Raw genomic sequence first — 3,225 nt, 5'->3', positions numbered from 1 at the left:
TTTAGCGTGATGCACCCTGATTTGTTTCTGTAATTTTTCCTCCATCTTGAACTCATACACAAAACAATTCAGCCCCGACAATACAAACAACAGACAATAAAACAAGAATGAGTTCAAAAACTAAATGAAAGGAAGAATCACGACTAGTAAGTTATCAAAGTTAAACTTTGATTATCAATTCACAAGATAAGTTATTGCTGAAGACAAAACTATATGATTAGATAATGTTCTTCCAACAACTCACAAACAAATGATAACTTTGAACAAACAAAATCATGCTGGTGATTAACCTTCACTAACATGTATAAAAAATGGACAATACAAATTCCAACAAACAAACAAATTCCTGAAAAAGAGCACAATGCGCCTAGTTTCAGGAAACTACAATTTTAACTGAAATAAATTTAATTTCAGACAAATACAAATTGACAAGAAACCTTGCTCTTAGAAAAGGCTACAACAAACTTAAGTTGAGCATGGATCAGACCATTCTCAACATGCCAACATTGGACAAATACGAAACTGCTTAAAATCAATGTGTGTGAATTAATCAACAAATACAAATTTAAATTCATCCCGGCCTGACAGGATCATAAAATGTTCTGAACAAAGCTGAGGCTAAAGCTACCAGAGGACTGTAATTTACTATTTAAATAATCAAATACAAACAAGGGGCTAAATTAATCTTCAATTTGAGCCAGGTTATTTGTACAGTTAAACTCTGCATTAATGAACAATAAAAAAGAGCAAAAACTCACCAAATTTATTCCAATCTTGACTACTTGCCCTTCGAAGCCTTTATTAGATGTTTTGGTCAGGTTCAGGGTGGGATGAAATCTGGGAAAAGACAGGTTTTCGCTTCCGGGCTGCCTTTTCGTGCAGGCTATGCACGGTGTTTTGAACAAAGCTCAAACTGGATTCTTTATAAATTCAAATCTGATTCAAATTAATTCAATTCAATACTATTTACACTGTTATATTCATAATTCACACACACGACACTCAAACAATTATTTACAAGAAATTTCCGATCGAAATTACATGACAAACACAATTTTGGTCTTGCAACAAGACGGGCTGACGAAACAAGACAGACTGGACAAGGACATCGAGAAGGCCAAAGCAGCAGGATGGTCTGTGGCTGGCCAAACACAAGCCTACTATTGGCAGAACTGCAGTCTGGCATTCTGGTGCTACAATTCGAATTCTCTGGCCAGACCAGTAGGAATTTATCAAGCTTCATTTCTGAATAGTTAGTCATGTCTGTCGAACGCATTTTCTCAAGATATGAGCGAATAAGCAAAACATAGAAAAATTCATCTTTTTAACTACCTCATCCCTTTAGCACAAGGGGTAGGGATGGGACTTTTGATATGTTCACCCCCTAACTGGTCCTAACAAAGCTGCAGAGTCAAAAATTGTGTTCAAAACATTCTCTCCAAATTCCTTTTCAATTGGTCTTTTTGGTATAACTGAAGATATCACACTCAACTTTGAAGCTGCTGCAACAGTCGTGGGGATGTGTGTAAACTTGTGAAATTATACATCGAATTGACGAGAATATGATGCTTTATAAGCTCATGATCAGTATGGATTTTTCTCATCGATATTAAAAAAGAGCAAAAATAGCAAAAAATCGAAGGAAAATGTGTTTTCAAAAATGTCACATCTTTTAGAACAGATATCTTGAAAAGTGAAAGAGATATAGAAAAAGTAGTCGAATCAATATTATAGGAAATTATGTAAGCTCTAATTTCTTATAGAATAGTTATGTCTGTAAAATGCATAGTTTTCGAGTTATATGCGTTAAACCAAAAAATGGTACCTTTGAATCACCCCCACCCGATTAGCACAGGGGGTAGGGGTGGGGACTTTTGATATGTTTACCTCCTCACTACCATAAACAGAACTGCAGAGTCAAAAATTGTCTTACAAACTTTTCCCTCTTGAATGTGACAAAGTGAACGTCCGTGACGTCATCCCGAGTGATGCTATTTCCCTCTCACTAGCAGCCGACATTACGTTCCCCGACTGAAGGAGCAAAATTCAAATTCACTACAGTATCCTAAGGATGCTTCAAGCAACACTTCGTTGACTGGGCTATTGAAGGTTTTAAGTATTCAAAAAATATATCTTCATCTATCACCCACATTGTCTTTGTCATCAAAACAAAATTCAGAAATGAAAAGTCAAAACATTAGAATGAATGATTAAGATTATGTGTTTGCTAGAACCAATTGGACTGTGATTATTCATTCAAGATGACTGTATCTTAATGAATGATTGTCTGTACAATCATGGTTCGAGCCCAATCTTTAAATATCAATTATTGGAATGGAATAATTATAGGATAGAAATATGTATCTCACTTGGCTAATATGTTGTCATAATACAGTAGTGTTTTGCTATTCGTCTTATTCGTTCAACCTAGACCTCCTGCTAAATTAAAAAGAAATAAGACCAGCAGGCTTGCTTCTCTCGCCTGCATTTTCATTAGATACTTTAAGGCTTGATTGAATTGGTGGTTGATTTGAATTGTGCAGCATTCGGTTGCGTAATTTCCTTTTTTATAAAAATGAATAAAAAAATGGAGTGATAAAACACCATGCTTAAGATATCATGATAATCTTTGTAATGGAGTCTAGTTCTTTCTGTAATTTTCTAAAAAAACTATGAAGGAATGAGACAATTTTCTTGAACAAGGAACTCAATCTGTATAATGGTTCAAATGAATAATTTTCTCAAATTGTCTCTGTCATGAAGATAAATGAAATGAAACATCAAAACATTAGAATGAATGATTGAGACAATATGTTGCTTCAACCAATTTGACAGTGATCATTCATTGAAGATGATTCTCAATGAATGATTGATTGATCATACAATCATGGTTCTAGCCCAATTTTTTATCATCAATTCGAATGGAATTAAAGGTTAGAAATCTGTATCTCATTAAATAGGCTAATACGTTGTCATAATACAACGTATAGTAGTGTTTTGCTTGAAGCATCCTTAGGATACTGTAGTGAATTTGAATTTTGCTCCTTCAGTCGGGGAACGTAATGTCGGCTGCTAGTGAGAGAGAAATGGCATCACTCGTGATGACGTCACGGACGTTCACTTTGTCACGTTCATTCTGTGAGTACCCAAACACATTCTGACCGCTGGGCGCAACTTGTGTATGTCGAACGTAATGTCGGCTGCTAGTGAGAGAGAAATGGCATC

This window comes from Nilaparvata lugens, chromosome 1 (assembly GCF_014356525.2).
Source record: "Nilaparvata lugens isolate BPH chromosome 1, ASM1435652v1, whole genome shotgun sequence".
In the NCBI taxonomy this organism is placed as follows: Eukaryota; Metazoa; Arthropoda; class Insecta; order Hemiptera; family Delphacidae; genus Nilaparvata; species Nilaparvata lugens.
The sequence above is the reverse complement of the archived record's forward strand: the minus strand, read 5'-3'. Positions refer to the sequence as shown.